Genomic DNA, 16,455 nt, shown 5'->3' with positions numbered 1-16,455 from the left:
TGAGAGACAGAGACAGAGAGAGTGAATATGAATGTGCCAGGGCTGATCACTGCTGCAATGAACTCCAGACACATCCGTCACTCTGTCCATCCGGCTTTGAAAAAGTACATGGGTGCTGGGGAATCAAACCCTGGCTGTCAGGCTTTGCAACAAGCATCTTCAACCACTGAGTCACTTCCCTACCTCCCATTTCTTCCTTTTCTTTTTTTTTTTCAAAGCAGGAACTCACAGAAAAAACTCATTTATTGCTATGAGCAGTTGCCTTTATCATGTTGGGGACGAAGGTGGGGATTTTAGGATGGGGGGAGAGGTAAGGGCCAATAGTAAACTGTAACTATTGAAATGGTCATTACAATTGCCATGTGGAAGTGGCAGGCCAGAAGCCATTAGGCATCTTGCTGAGTCCTAGCTGGCCAGAGACAGGTCGCCAAACTTTAGCTAGGCTCAGGAAGTTCTACTAGGCCTCATGCCTGGGCCTTTCAGAGACCAACATCTCCCCCTTTTGTTTTTGTAAGAGCATTAGTCACAGTGGACCCTGTCTTAGGTTGTCCCCCTCTGGGGATCTTACCCATCATTGGTCACATGGAGGGCAGGGAAGGTGGCAGTGGGTCATCTGAGGAACTTAATTCCTGAGTTGTCAGCCTGTGATAATGTATTTTGACCTGATGAAGTTTTTATTGCCTCTAGCTGCTGGTGAATAAATTGTGTAATTTTGTTAATTACACAAGGCTGGACAGTGAGGATAAGGAGGAGGGTAAGGAGGGGGAGGGGTCCAGTAGAGGGAGAAGGTAGGGTAAGAAGTCATGTAGGCCCATCTGCAGTGGGTTGTCCTGGAGGTCCCATTGTCTCCTCTCAAGGTCTTCCTGGAGCCTCTTAATCTTGTCCTGGACGATTCCCAATTTACTGGCATAAAAGTGGCATTTTTCCCGCACATGTACACCGATTACCTCCTCAACAACCGCCTCTCACGGGGGCACTAGTCTGCTGTGGTCCCAGAGCCACACGCTAGGCACCAGATGCTGGTCTCCTTCCTGGGCAGGTAGTGCTGAGGGAAGGACCAGGCCAGATGGTTCCTCCAGTCCTGGAAAATTTCATCTGGGGCCAGGAGCTTTCCTTAGCAGCCACCTCATGGTCCTGGCATCTCCATTCCATTTCTTACTTTTTAAAATTCTTGTTTTAATATCTGTTGTGATCTGCCAGATGTGGTCCTTTGTGCCCCACCAGTTAATGGTCAGCTAATGGTTGGCTGGAGGCTGTGCTGGAACATCTTGATCAGTAGGGATTCCTTCCTGTGCCAGTGCATCTATCTGCATGTGGGCTGGAGAACCTTTTCAAAGTTCTGAGCTCTGCCTAGCTATTGCTCTCTGTCTGACCTTCTGGTGCCTCTTACACTCTCTCAAGGCTTCATGTTCAGCCAGGGATATGTGGTTAGCTTGAGTTTCTCTGGTCTTTGAGCTTGTGTGCAACCTTGTACATTCTTCAGGCCATCAGGGATACAGGGACATTTGGTGAGGCCCAGTATGGTGGCCTCATTTTCTGGCTCCTTCTGTTAAACTTCTGGCTGTTCTACAGTTTATTGTTCACTCCAGCAGGCTTGTAAACACATGTAGCTGTGTTGGCCTTCCCCATTTGCTTGCTACTCAGATTGCTACTGGTCCAACAGCAGCAAGCAGTATAGGATTTTTCCTTGCCCTGCTCCAAACCAAGGCAACTTCATCTAGCAGCATATTCTAGTCCATTAGGAAATTTAATAAATTGTTACTTTCCAGGTGTGTTGGCACACACCTTTAATCCTAGCACTCAGGAGACAGATATAGAAGGATCACTGTGAGTTTGAGGCCACCTTGAGACTGCATAGTGAATTCTAGGTCAACCTGAGCTAGAGTGAGACCCTACCTTGAAAAAACAAAACAAAACAAAACAAAAATCTTTAAAAAGGGCTGGAGAGATGGCTTAATGGTTAAGGAGCTCGCCTGCAAAGCCTAAGGACTCATGCTCGACTCTCCAGGTCCCACATAAGCCAGATGCACAGTGATGCAGGAGTGCAGGGTTGCACATGCACACCAGGGGGCGCACACATCTGGAGTTCAATTGTAGTGGCTGGAGGCTCCTCTTTCTCTTTAAAAAAAAAGGCGAGTCTGTCGTGTGTGTCCCCCCCCCCCCCGCCCCCCGCCAATCTTAAAAATGTTCAGGCTGGGTGTAGTGGCTCTCGACTTTAATCCTAGCATTTGGGAGGCAGAGGTAGGAAGATATCCATGAGTTCCAGGCCAGCCTGAGACTACATGGTGAATTTCAGGTCTGTCTGGGCTAGAATGAGACCCTACCTCCAAAAACAAGACAAAATAAAAATCCTAATGTAGAAGCAATTTTTATGATATTCCATGAATATTATTGATAAAGAATTGTGAGTCTTACAAAGATCTTTTTTTTTTAATTTAATTTTATTTTATTTATTTATTTGAGAGCAACAGACACAGAGAGAGGGAGAGAGAATGGGCACGCCAGGGCTTCCAGCCTCTGCAAACGAACTCCAGACACGTGCGCCCCCTTGTGCATCTGGCTAATGTGGGACCTGGGGAACCGAGCCTCAAACCGGGGTCCTTAGGCTTCACAGGCAAGCGCTTAACCGCTAAGCCATCTCTCCAGCCCACAAAGATTTTTTTTTTAGTCTTTTTTAAAAATTTTTTATGTATTTATTTATTTATATATATATTTATATTTGTGCATCTGGCTAACGTGGGTCCTGGGGAATTGAGCCTTGAACCGGGGTCCTTAGGCTTCACAGGCAAGCGCTTAACCGCTACGCCATCTCTCCAGCCCTTTTTTTTTTTTTAGTTTTTTTTGAGGTAGGGTTTCGCTCTGGTCCAGGCTGACCTGGAATTCACTATGGAGTCTCAGGGTGGCCTCGAACTCGCGGTGATCCTCCTACCTCTGCCTCCTCAGTGCTGGGATTAAAGGCGTGCGCCACCACGCCTGGCACAAAGATCTTTATATATACATTTAAAAAATATTTTTTATGTTTATTTATTCATTTGACAGAGAGAGAGAGGGGGGAAGGGGTAGGGGGAGGGGGAGAGGGAGAGGGAGAGGGAGAGAATGGGCATACCAGGGCCTCCAGCCACTGCAAACAAACTCCAGATACATGTGCCACCTTGTACATCTGGCTAACATGGGTCTTGGGGAACAGAACCTGGGTCCTTTGGCTTTGCAGGCAAATGCCTTAACCACTAATCCATCCCTCCAGCCCACCTTTAACCTCAGCACTCAGAAGGCAGAGGTAGAAGGATCGCTGTAAGTTTAAGGCCAGCGTGAGATTACAGAGTGAATTCCAGGTCACCTTGAGCTAGAGTGGGACCCCACCTCAAAAAACAAAACAAATAAACTTTTAAAATCAAGTTGCTAGTGTGAGTCACTCCGATCTTCTGAGGCCTCATTTTGATTACCTTTTGTGCATTGCACTTATGGACAGAAATACATGTGATTCCCTTAATGTCTATAATTTTGTCAGCTCTTCTGAGACTTCTTGTTTTGAGATAGGAACTCTTGTAGTTAGGCTGGCTTTGAGCTCTTTCTCTCCCAAGTGCTGGGATAGTGGCTCAAGTTCTCCTTAGACTTCTGATGGCTTTGGTTTTAAACATTTAGATTCATGTTTTCTTCATAACTTTTGTGATGAAATGTTGAGAAAAAAACAGTTGGTTGTCATTCCAACTTTCTGCATTTCTGAATTCTTAATTGTATTGAGAATGTTTTCTAATGTCTGTCATCAAGTATGGTGAGTGACTTCAGCTGCCACTTCAACTTGTCTGTAATAAGCTTTGTCTCTCTGAAGCTCATGTCAAGGAGCCAGCCTCAGTCTGGACATTGCCTCTTCCTGCCCAAAAGCAACTTTAAAGCCACATTTCTGATCTGTATGTGTGGTGGGCACTTTGAGGGAATGTGTATGTTAGAAGCACCAAGTTGTGATTTAACACCTAATTTCACATGGTCCAAGTGTGTGCCATGCTCAGTTTTACACCCTCCATCAGCCACGGTTGGTGTACACATAGACAGAATCCTCCACTCTCTTGCTATGATGTGATGCACCGCTTACTGGTTTTTCTGAAATAACTGCTAATTGGTTTCAGTCCCACTTGGGTTATAGTGGTGTTCATTGTAGCCTTGGTCCAGAACCACTGATGTGTTTCAAGAAATGTCATTTGGGAGGAGGGGTTGATGTTGTCAGGAGCTGACAGGCTTTGGCCTTCCCAGCTTGCCACAGCAGCCTCAGGCTTCTGCCAAGCACACATACCCCTGCCTTGGGCTCCAGAAGGGATGCTTTGTTGCAGCTTGCACACGATGGCAAGGACAAGGTTGGACAAAGCTCCCTTTATTCCTTGTCAGGATGCCCTGATGCTGAGGAAATATCATTTGACAAGCTCAGAGAGGTGTCTCAGACCTTTTGGATCCAGGAGTATCCCCAAGTCTCCTGGATGACTCCTGTCAGTGGCACACCTCCCACTACTTAGTCCATCTGGGGCTAGCTCTGTTCTGCAGTCTGCTACAGGCAATGTTGGATCGTGTCATGCCAGCCATCTGGATAGGGAGGTGATTTTGATCCGCCTCCACCTTTCTCCCCAATGTTGTCTTCTGCTTAAAACACTGTTCAGGATTGTTCCACTCCAGTGCAGCCTCTGGGCCACCCCCTCATGCAATCTCGTTCACTCTCTGCAGCTGCCCGGGCTCTGGAGATGGGTGGGGTGCAGGAGTGAGGCAGGTGAGCATGGAGGGTGAGGGTGAGACATCTCTCATGAGACTGGAACCACTGTACAGGAGCTGGCAACACAGGTTCACAGAAGTAGGCTCTAGCATCCCCACTTCCAACAGAGCAATTTGGCATGGGTGGCCACAACCCTCTGGGCTTCACATGGTGTCTTGCAGGCATATCTGTGTATAGCCTTTCTTTTATGGACACTAGGTCATATTGGGTTAGGGGCCTACCTTACTTGAGCATGACTTCATTCTAACTTAGATATCTATAGCTGCAAGGACTCTATCTCCAAATGGGTCATTATTCTGAGGAGCTGCATGTTAAGACAATCTTAACTCTGGAGGTGTGGCTCCATGGTATTTGTCAACAATCTGTAAGGGAGGAGCTGGGGGCATGGCTCAGCAGTTGAGCACTAGAATCTGCCAGCAAGGGACTGAGGGTGTTGCTCAACAGTAGAGTATGATTGGTGGTAGAGAGTTTCAACAGCATTCTTGCGGCCTCGAGTTTGATCTCTAGCATTACAAAAAAAGTTAAAAAGTCTTTACCATGAAGTAGTAGGGGGTGGGGCACAATTAAGACTATAACAGAAAATAACAGCTTCATAAATACCACACGGGCACTGCGGTTGTCACTCATACAAGTAAAAGCACTTAGCTCTGTTCTTGTATCAGGTGCTTAGCAAAGCCTTCCTTCTAGGTTCTGATGTTCTATCCTCTTAGTGGTACAGTCCTCTTGGGTTTGCTGCTTCTATTCTTGTCCCCTCTCTTATTCTTAAAAAAAAAAAAAAAAAAAAAAAACAGAAATGAAGGGTCAGGCATGGTTGTGCATCACTATTATCCTGCCACTCAGGAAACTGAGGCAGGAGGATCATGAGTTTGAGGCCAGCCTTGGCTACATAGCAACTAGACTTTGTCTCAAAACAAAAAACCGGAACTGAAGTCATCTTGCATATGCCCCAGGTGTGAGCCCTTCAGTGGTTTCCCATTTCTTGCTGGCAGGATCCTAGGGTATCAGATAACAGAAAACCAAACCTGGTCTGGCATGAGGAAATAAGAGAACTGACTGACTTAGCACAGTGGAAGTCCGGGGGTGATCTGCTGTTGTGTGCAGTTTGATCTGGAGCTCCGATGGATGTCATTACCATCCTTGGCTCCTTGATCTCACAGTGGATCCATTCTCAAAGTGGTGGTTCTCTGATAGCTGCAAGTTGATTGCAGCAGCTCTGGCATCATATTACAAGATTCAGACCCTAGGGAAAAGTTGAGAGCGCTCCTCTTTCTTGTGGAAACTGTAAAAGCTCTCTCTGCTAGCTGTCTTTGGTGTTTGTTTGTTTGAGGTAGAATTTTGCTCCAGCTCAGGCTGACCTGGTATTCACTACGTAGTCTTCAGGTGGCCTCGAACATGTATTGGCTATCCTCCTACTTCTGCCTCCTTGCCTGTCTGGTTTTGTCTCCATGTGTTATCACTGTGGCCAGATGAAGTTAGGGTACATCTAGCAGTCTGTCTAGACCTGGGCCAGGCCTAGAGCCCCACTGATGTGTCATGCCCCTGAAAGTGAGGGCCATCAAGGTCTCAAGTGAAAATATAGTCATTTGTGAATACAAGAGCTAATGATGCTAATGATGCTAATGGGGAACAGATCTGCTAATACAAGCTAGTACTTAAAATAGCATTCAAGCCAGGCATGTTATTTTATGCCTACTGTAATCTCAGCTCTCAGGTGGCTCAAGCAGGAGAATGGCTACATACTGAGACTCTATCTCAGAAAACCATACAGACAAGGCTGGAGAGATGGCTCAGCAGTTAAAGGTAAAACCTGCTGTCTCAGGTTCAATCCCCAACTATCCATGTAAAGCTGGACACAAAAAGTGGTGCAAGTTTCTGGCATTTGTTTGCAATGGCAAGAGATCCTCTCATGTATACACATACACACATGCAAATAAATAAAAAAAATTTAAAAAGAAAAAAAGGGCTGGAGGATGGCTTAGTGGTTAAGGTGCTTGCCCGCAAAGTCAAAAAAGTTTGATTCCCCAGAACCCACATAAACCAGATGCACAAGGTGGCACATGCATCTTGGAGTTCATTTGCAGCGGTTGGAGACCTTGGTGTGCCCACTCCCCCTCCTCTTCATCTCTATCTCCCTCTTTTCTCTCTCAAATAATTTTTTTAAAGAAATTAACCCACACGTGCATTCACACAAACAGCCATTTGTAATGGCCCATGCTTCTTGTATCCTAGCATCTGGGAGTTAGGGGCAGGAGGATCAGGAGTTCAAGGTCATCCTCAGCTGTGAGTTGGAGGCCATGCCTTATAAGGTTCCCATGGTGCAGCCTTTGACAGTTCCCCCTCCCCAAGCAGTACTGGTCTTTGAATTCATTTCTCAAGCCCCACTTTCTGCTTGCTTTTTTGTGTGCTCTTCTTTGTGCTCTTAGTGCTTATCCTGATTGTGTTTTTCCTGCATTTCTCCTTTTTCCTTAGATCTCAGCTTGCATATCATTTCTTCCCAGAGCCTTTCCTGGACCATCCTGCATCTCAGCTGAGTCTCTCATTATTCTTCCCTGGCAAAGCTTCATACCAGTTACCATAATATTTAATTACATGCTGTGTTTGTCTTTGCATGTCTAGTGCTTGCCTTCTCCACTGAGCTACAAGTACCAAGAGGTCAAGCCTAGGCTTGTTTTTTCCTTCACAATGCATCCTCTTGCAGTCAGATTTGCATTGCTGGCAGAAATCACCTGATGAAGAACAGCTTTTGGGAAAAAAGGGGTTTATTTTGGCTTACAGGCTCAAGGGGAAGCTCTGTGATGAAGCTCAAGGGGAAAATGATAGCATGAGCAGAGGTTGGACATCACCCTCTGGCCAACATAAGGTAGACAATAGCAACAGGAAAGTGTGCCAAACACTGGTATGGTGAAACTGGCTGTTACACCCATAAACCCACTCCCAACAATACACTGCCTCCAAGAGGCTTTAATTTCCAATTGCTATCAGCTAGGGTACCTAGCATCCAGAACACTTGAGTTCATGGGGGACACCTGAATCAAACCATGACACATTCCCACTACTACTGGGTGATTTTAAAAAGTCTTTATTTATTTACCTCATAGCCTCATCAGTTCTGAGTCTGCACGCTTTCAAGAACCTTGCTGCTAGAGGCCTTTATCTGTGCAACTCTTCTAATTAAAGCCTAAGTTTTCCATTCTCGACAAAGCCATCTGTCCAACCTCAGCACAAAGTGAAGAGAACACCACAAAATGACCGAGACTTTTCTCCAGAAGACCCTACCTCGAGAAAAAAAAAACAAACAACATGTTGAGCTGCAGAGATAGCCACTGCAAATAAACTCCAGTCACATGTGCATTTTTTACATGAGTACTGGGAATCAAACATGGACCATCAGGCTTTGCAAGCGAGTACCTTCAACTGCTGAGCTGTTGCTCCAGCCCCACATCTTTTTTTGTGTTGTTAATTTTTTATTTAAGAGAGAGAATGAATGAATGGGTGTGCCAGGGCCTCTTTCCATTGCAGATGAACTCCAGATGCATGTACCACTTTGTGTATCTAGCTTTGTATGGGTACTGAGGAATTGAAGGAGGACTGGGAGGCTTGCAAGCTGCCTTTAACCACTAGGCTATCTCTGCAGCTCAACGTGTTCTTCTTTTTTTTTTTTTCTCGAGGTAGGGTCTCACTGTAGCCCAGGCTAACCTGGAACTCACTCTGTAGTTCAGGCTGGCCTTGAACTCACAGTGATCCACCATACCTGGCTCCATCTTTTTAAAAATATTTTATTTTTCTTATTTATTTGAGAGAGAGAGGGAGGGGGGGAGGGAGAGAGAATGGGTGCACCAGGGCCTCCAGTCACTGCAGACAAACTCCAGATGTGTGCACCCCCCTTGTGCATCTGGCTTATGTGGGTCCTGAGGAATAGAACCTGGGTCTTTTAACTTAACAGGCAAGCAACTTAAGCCATTTCTTCAGACCCCTATCTTTTTTTTTTTGAAGTAGGGTCTTACTCTAGTCAGGCTGACCTGGAATTCACTATGGAGTCTCAGGGTGACCTTGAACTCACAGCAATCTTCTGCCTCTGTCTCCTGAGTGCTGGGATTAAAGGCCTGCACCACCACACCCACCCCCCATCTTTTTTTAAGGTGGAAATTTTTGTGTCTATGTGTGTGGTGTGTGTATGTGCGCATGTATGCATGTGTGTGTGTAGGCAGGCCAGAGGATAATGTCAAGTGTCTTCCTTGATCACCCTCCTCCTTATTTGTTGAGGCAGGTTCTCACACTTGAATCTAAGACTCACAGATTCAGTTATTTTAGCTAAATGGCTTGCTCTGGGGATCCTCTGTCTTCACCTGCTCAATGGTTGTGTTATGAGTGGGTCACCATGTTTGCCTAGCATTTATGTGGTGCTGGGGATCCAGTCTTAGGTCCTCATGCTTGCATAGCCAGCACTTTATCACCAGCCGAGCCATCTCCCTAGTCCCTGTGTTTGTTGGGGGAGAATATAATTCATATGCCATAGTTACCCTTTAAAAAAAGAGTCCATGGCATAACATGTCCTCGGTTTTTCATGTAATCACAAGATTGATTAGCCGTTATCCCAGTCCAACTGCAGAACATTTTTATCACCCCCAAAGAAGTCTCAAATTCATAATTCCTTTCTCCCTCCCTTCAGACCCTGACAGCTACTAATCTACTTTCAGTCTCTTATGGAATACTGTTATCTGTTCTGGGTATTTTATTTAAATAGAATAATGTAATGGGCGTCCATTATGCCTGGCACCTTTCATTTGGCATGATTTTGTTATTTGTAGTGCTGGGGATGGAACTTTGTCCCTAGTGCATACTAGGCCAGTGCTCTGTTGCTGAGCCACATCTCAAGCCCTTATTGGTAGATTCTAGGCAGGCACTCTACCCCTGAAACACACCCCCAGTCGGTAAATTTTTTTTGAGGTAGGGCCTCACTCTAGCCAGGCTGACCTGAAACTCACCATGGAGTCTCAGGCTGGTCTCAAACTCATAGTGATCCTCCTACCTCTGCCTTCCGAGTGCTGGGATTAAAGACATGCACCACCACGCCCAGATTTAGTGTAATGTTTTTAAAAGTTCCTCCATCTTAGAATGGAATTTCAAACAGGAAAGTGTGGGGGTGGGGAGGGAGGGAATTACCATGGGATATATTTTATAATCATGGAAAATGTTAATAAAAATTTAAAAAAAAAAAAAGTTCCTCCATCTTGTACATGAATCTTACTTATTTATTTATGAGAGAAAGAGGAAGATAGAGAATGGGTGCCAGGACCTCTAGCCACTGTAAACGAACTCCAGATGCATGCATTGTCATGTGTGTCTGGCTTATGTGGGTTCTGGGGAGTTGAACCTGGGTCCTTAGGCTTCTTGGGCAAGCACCTTAACCACTAAACCATGTCTCTAGCCCCCATATTTTTAAATTCATAAAACATATGAGATTACAGAGGAAACATGTGGGTTGAGATTAGCTTTAAAATATAGAGTAAGGTTGTGCTATTGTATGGCCAAATCCAGCATTAGATCCAATGAGTACCATGATTTTTAATAAGAAAAGGCATAAATGGCTACTTTTGGAAATGTTTCAAGAACTGTAATATGATGATACCTGTAGTGTCTACTGATGATAGATTCACAAGTGATGAAAAACATGTGTGATTTTTCTATGTTCATAATTAAAGGAAATATTGCATTTTGGCTAGAGATTAATGAAAATGTAGGGAAAATTCCATTTCTCACATTAATGGACTTCTTGAGTTCCTCTGTGTACATGACCTAAAAGTTTCACACACTTCTGGCCCCCTCCCATTGGTCTTAACTTAGTCACCTGTTGCACATGTAGCTGTAAGGGATGCTGGAAAATATGATCTCTGTTCAAGTCACCTGTGTACTTCACCAAAATGTAGGGTTCAGTTATTAAGGAAAAGAGGTAGAAATAACTATTGAAGGATAATATTGTATCCCATACAGCCATTTTTCTCTCCCTGGTTCAGAACATTGTCCATGTTTGAGATAAGCACCTGTGAAAGGATCTGGCTTGCTTCTTGAGGCTGTGTTGTGTGGGAGAACAGTGTCTGGATTCAGTAGAATGGTACTCAGTGTGGGAGCTGCTCCCATGATGTAGAACTAAACATGCTGGAGGGAACAGCATATGCTTACCACCCATCTCACATTCACACCAGAGCAAGTGCTGATGAAGTGGAATGTTGGACATCTGCTATGCTTCCATTATTTGTCCTTTAACATGGGGTGAGGAGTCAGGTTCATGATTGAATTCACGTGAAGTAAATATTGGATACAACCTCCCCAATACCTTTTTATTGTGCAGTAAGTGGTAGCCATCTCAGATCACTGGATGACAGTGACATGTTGGACCTCTTGTTTCTAAGTATTGCAACCCACCATCAGCCACCCTAGGCAGAGGAGGGGCTGATTTGTTGGTGTGGCTCAGAGTCCTGGGAACATCAGCACAAGAGTGGTAGTTTGGGTCTGAAGGTAGCAAACGGTGCACATGGCCCATTGGCAAAGGTACCTCCTTCTTGTCTTGGCTACCGGAACAGAAGAGCTGTAATACTGAGCTTAATAATGGTAATGGCTGGTTGTATTGAACAATTGCTGTGTGCCTGACAGTGAACTCATTGATAGCAGCAACTTTGTGAGATGGGTCTTGCTATACCCCCATTTTCCTGATATACAGGGACTGATTGACTTGGACAAAGCCATATCATTAACTTGTGACAGAGGTGGGATTTGAACAGAAGGACGTTCTCTGGCCTTTGCTCTTAATGAACCTTACTCCTGTGAGGGCAGAAGGTAAGATGCTTGAGCTAACAGCTTGAAATTATGGATGGAAAAGTCATTTCCCTGTTGTGTATGCATGTATATATACATGCATTTTGTTTCAGTTTAATTTTATTTTAGCACAAGGTGACCTCAAACTTGTTTTATAACTGAGGATGACCATGAACTCCTGAACATAATTGCCTCAGCTTCCCAAATGCTGGAATTACAAGCTTGCACCACCACTCTCAACTAGGCTATTTATTTATTTTTATAGATTAATCTGTTTTATATTTCTCCCTCTCATCCCTCCGCCCTTGTGTATATGTCTTGCTACTGCAAATGAATGCCTATCTAGCTTTATGAGGGTGGCTGGGGAATTGAACTCAGGCTGACAGGCTATACAAGCAAGTGCCTTTAACTGGTGAACCATCTCCCCAGCCCTTTTGCATTTGTGTGTTTGTGCCATCCCAGACTTCCTGCCTGTTTTCTAGCACTCACTGATAGATACATCCCTCTTTTCCAGCACCACTGCTTCCCCAAGATTTTAGACTAGCCTTTCATTCTGGTATCAGGCTTTATGAACCAGCTTTTTGTTGTCCTAGTTTTAAACATAATTTCTTTTTATTTTTCTTTTTTGAGGTAGGTTCTTGCTGTAGCCCAGGCTGACCTGGAATTCACTATGTAGTTTTAGGGTGGCCTCGAACTCATGACAATCCTCCTACCTCTGCCTCCCGAGTGCTGGGATTCAAGATTTGTGCCACCACTCCCGGCTTTAAACATAAATTTTAAAAAAGGATTTAAGCTGAGGTTATAGCTCAGTAGTAGAGTGTTCAATCACCAGTACCACAAACACTGAATCAAGTTCATTTATTGCTCCACACATACACAGTACCTCTTTGGGTGCCAAGTCTGGGCTTCCAGGCACAGGGACATCATTAATAAATGCCTGCCCTCTTGGAACTGAGCCTAGAGGGGAGACAGGAGACTCTTATGCTCAACCTATAACTTCATTGTCCTAATTGCAGACAGGAGACACCCCATAATGGAATATAGGGAGCATGGAGGGCATATCAACATATGCAACTCAGACCCCAATGGCAAGACACTCTCTCTCCCCCCACCCTCTCTCTCTCTCTCTTTCCCTCCCTCCCCCCCCCCTCTCTTATTTACTCTCTCTCTCTCTCTCTCTCTCTCACATACACCTGAGGCCTGGAGCTGAATGACCACCTGAAAAGCCCAGACATGGCAGTAACAGTCCTCATTCTTGCCATATTCCTAGGAGACTGCCCGCGTCAAGGTACCTTCTAGCAAGTCACACAGCCTGTCCAGTTTGTTTCCTCCTGTGATATGGAAGTGATATGAGTCATGGTACCTATTGTGTTGATGGATGTGAGGACCCTTGGCTTGGGACAAGGGCTTTAAATCATCAAAATTTGTGAGACTAAAAATCATCCTAGCCTAGGGCCAAAACCTAAGTCCGGTGAGTACTTGATAGAGTCCATCAGCCATGGAGACATGGGTCTGGGATGCACTCACAGAAACCACCCAAGAGGCATGGCATGCAGGACTGTGGGAAAGAGTAGTTTTGATCTCACAGTGAGTGAATCAGGGTTGCATAGTCAATGTTTAGGACCTGGAGTCCAAGGATGCTAAATGGCCTATAACCAAGGACTATTCTACCCAAAGTGCCACCAGCAGCCCAATAGGGAGGGTTCTCCCTCCTTCCTTGTGTCCCTTTTGTTTTTCTTTCTCCAGGGTGGAAAGATGGCTACATGTTCCCCACAAATACTCTGAGCATTGGTACCCCTTTCAGAAATGTTTATGAGGTTCCCCAGCACTGGCATTTAGAAGCAGTGCAAGCCAGTCTGGCAGAAAGTGTGAAACCCTGTAAATGATCCTAGTTTATCAAGCTGAGCTCTTGGGTTGCAAGCAACAGAAGCCAGCCCAGGCCATCTGTAGCCCTAAAAGGAAACCAGGGCAAAGCAGCTCTGTATCAGGCATCTCCAGCGGGATGTTCAGGGGCACCATTTCAGGGTTCCAATGTCTCAGCGGATGGAGGAGTTGGTAGAATATAGTACTGAAAAGCTTAGACTCTGAAGCTGGCCTCCCTAGCATGAATCTCACCCTTATACATGGTTTTTACCTTTCCATGCCTGTCTGTCATCGGAAATATGGGGATAAGAATAAGAGGGCTTCCATGAAGATTCAGTAAGTTGATATGTACTAAATGATTAAAACAGTGCCTGGTATGGAATATATAGCCAGATGACTATTTGCTGTTATAATTTTTCATTTATTGCTATTGCTGTTACCATTGTTATTTTTACTGACACCTTGAAATCAAATTAAATGGGTCCAGTTCAGATCCAGTAGGTGAGCAAACCCCTGGGGTGGGGTGAATGGGAGAGCAGTCATTTCTCTCACCAGAAGTTAGGTCAGACTCTAGGCCTATACTTTAGATATCTTTTCATGTTCAATGATTTGGCCCAATGAATGGTGGTTACTTACTGCCTTGTGCCATCGTCGCCTTTGCCGAAAGGGACAAGGATTTGTAAGGTTTCTTTTATACAGGGCTCGCCATCCAGGGAGAAATAGTTGGAAAATGAGGGGCTTGGATAAGTCCAAGGTCTGAGACCAGTACCTGCCCTGCCCTTGAGGAGGTCCTCAATACATATTTGTTGAAGGAATAAACACTCAAGAAATTAGAAGCTCATGAGAACACACAACCAGAGCATCTTACCAGCTGTCTTAAACCAGAGTTTGCAGCTGTAATCTCCAGGGTGAGGTGAGCTCATCCACCTGCACATCCCTTGCACTCTGTAGGTCTGTAATAAACGGGGACTGCATGATCTCTCAGATATATAGTCCTGCAGTCATGCCAGTTAGGGGACCCTGAGTTGGGGAGCCAGTTAGGTTTTGTTGGCTAGAATGTGCAGAAGTTGCTACCGGGTGCATTTTTTTTCTTAATTTTTATTAACACTTTCCATGATTATAAAACATATCCCATGGTAATAATACCCTCCCTCCCTCTCCCACTTTCCCCTTGGAAATTCCATTCTCCATCATATCCCCTCCTCATCTCAATCAGTCTCTCTCTTATTTTTTTTCCTCCTCTTATGATGGTCTTGTGTAGGTAGTGTCAGGCACTATGAGGTCATGGATTCCAGGCCATTTTATGTCTGGAGGGAGCACGTTGTAAGGAGTCCTACCCTTCCTTTGGCTCTTACATTCTTTTACAGGATGCATTTTTGAGGAGCTCAGGTACTAATAAAAATGACTGTCATAGGCAGCCAGCCTATGGACAGTGGCAGGACTGAGTGGCTCTCTTGAGAGTGTCCTACCCTCCTAACATTTAGGACTTCCCTTTGGAGTGCTTCTGCCCAGGATGTACTTCTTTTTTTTAATGAGAGAATGAGAATGAATTGGCATGCCAGGGCCACCAGCCACTGCAATGAAATTCCAGATGCATGTGTCCCCTTGTGCATATGTGACCTTGTGTGCTTGTATCACTTTGTGCATCTGGTTTATGTGGGACCTGGAGAATCAAACATGAGTCCTTAGGCTTCACAGACAAGCACTTTAACTGCTAAGCCATCTCTCTTGCCCAGGATGTGTACTCTTTTAAAAAAAATAAATAAGATTTTTTTTTTTCATTTGAGAAGAATGGGTGTACTAGGACCTTCAGCCACTGTAAATGAACTCCAGAAACATGTGCCACCTTGTGCATCTGGCTTATGTGGGTCCTGGGGAATTGAACCTGGGTCCTTTGGCTTTACAGGCAAATACCGTAACTGCCAAGCTGTCTCTCCAGCCCAACAACTTTTTTATTAATTGACAATTTCCATGTGTGTGTGTGTGTGTGTATGTATATCTATACATACATCCACACACATATTATGTATTTTGACCACAATCCTCTCCTGTTACTACACACACACACACACACACACACACGCACGCACGCACGCACGCACACACACACACAATGTATTTTGATCACAATCTTCTCCTATTACTTTCTTTTGTCCCCCATCTCCTTTCCACTGAACTACTTTGAATGACTCTTAATAGCAAAGAAAATAGCAACCATTATTTTATGATGAATCCATGGAGTCTCCCAGCAGCCCATAAGGCCTGATAATTCATTGTGCTGAGGCTCAGGGAGGTAAAATTATGTGTCTATTTTGTACCCAGCAAATGTGGATTTGAGCTGGGAATGAGCCCTGGTTGCATGTGCCAAATCTTGTTTTGTTTTGTTTCCCCCTCTGTATCATGTATGGCCCCTTTTTTAATCTCTTTAGTTTTAAGTTTACTACGATTTTATTTTGGCTGTAGATATAGCTCAGTGGTAGAGAGCATTGTTTAGCATCTATGAGGCCCTGGGTTCAATACCTGGCATCAGAGGGAAACATTTAAAGCCATTTAATTCATTTGCATATGGTACAATGTTTTAAGATGAAATCAATTTTCCTCCACAGGAGCAAGCACTGTAACCTACTACACTAGAGATTGAATCCAGCATCTCACACATGCTAGGCAAATGTTCAACCATGTGCTACACCTTTTGCTCCCTTGATTGCATTTGAAAGCAGGGCTCATTAAGTTGCCCAGGCTTGTCTTGAACTTGTGAACTTGTGATCCTCTTGCCTCAGCCTCCTGAATAGCTGAGATGATTGGCATGTAGTACCAGGCCCAACATCTGATCTTTTTTTTTTTTTTTGCATCTTACATCTCCATTCAGAATTTATAACAAAAATATAAATGTGATAGACATACTACAAAAATATAAATGTGATAGACATACTACATACTACAGGCTGCAGAATGAAGCCACAGGCTGGATGGCCCACTGTCTGTTACTGTATGGCCTTAGGAGCTAAAGGATGGGCTTTATG

At 44.6% G+C, this 16,455-nt stretch overlaps 1 protein-coding gene across 10 annotated transcripts in view; it reads left to right on the top strand.

Moving 5' to 3' along the window:
• The window catches only part of Sipa1l3 (signal induced proliferation associated 1 like 3), a 283,419-nt gene that overhangs the window by 51,979 nt on the left and 214,985 nt on the right, over positions 1 to 16,455 (top strand). Inside the window, exon 1 of one of the 10 annotated variants that reach the window (XM_045153956.1) lies at positions 11,488 to 11,590. The exons of the other annotated variants lie outside the window; for them this stretch is intronic. The gene's annotated coding sequence lies outside the window, so the exon portion shown is untranslated. Of the gene's footprint in view, positions 1 to 11,487; positions 11,591 to 16,455 lie in introns of those variants that run through there. 10 annotated transcript variants of the gene reach the window in all.

The sequence above is a fragment of the Jaculus jaculus genome, chromosome 7 (genome assembly GCF_020740685.1).
Source record: "Jaculus jaculus isolate mJacJac1 chromosome 7, mJacJac1.mat.Y.cur, whole genome shotgun sequence".
Lineage (NCBI taxonomy): Eukaryota > Metazoa > Chordata > Mammalia > Rodentia > Dipodidae > Jaculus > Jaculus jaculus.
Note: the sequence above shows the minus strand (reverse complement) of the source record. Positions and strands in the feature narration are given on the sequence as shown.